Genomic DNA, 254 nt, shown 5'->3' on the forward strand with positions numbered 1-254 from the left:
GGAGGGGGAGACAGGCTGCAGGGAGCGGTCTGAGAGCCAGCCAGGATCGCGGTTCTGGTATAACTTTGTTATTTTAGCTGCCGGTGTGTTTTCCCTGACACAGTGCTGAGGCATCGATCCCGGAGTGCCCCCTTACACTGGCTGCCCCCAACGGAGTGCCCCTTATACTGGCTGCCCCCATCGGAGTGCCCCCTTACACTGGCTGCCCCCAACGGAGTGCCCCCTTACACTGGCTGCCCCCAACGGAGTGCCCC

This window comes from Nanorana parkeri, unplaced genomic scaffold (assembly GCF_000935625.1).
Source record: "Nanorana parkeri isolate BGI_ZX_2015 unplaced genomic scaffold, ASM93562v1 scaffold731, whole genome shotgun sequence".
Classification (NCBI taxonomy): Eukaryota; Metazoa; Chordata; class Amphibia; order Anura; family Dicroglossidae; genus Nanorana; species Nanorana parkeri.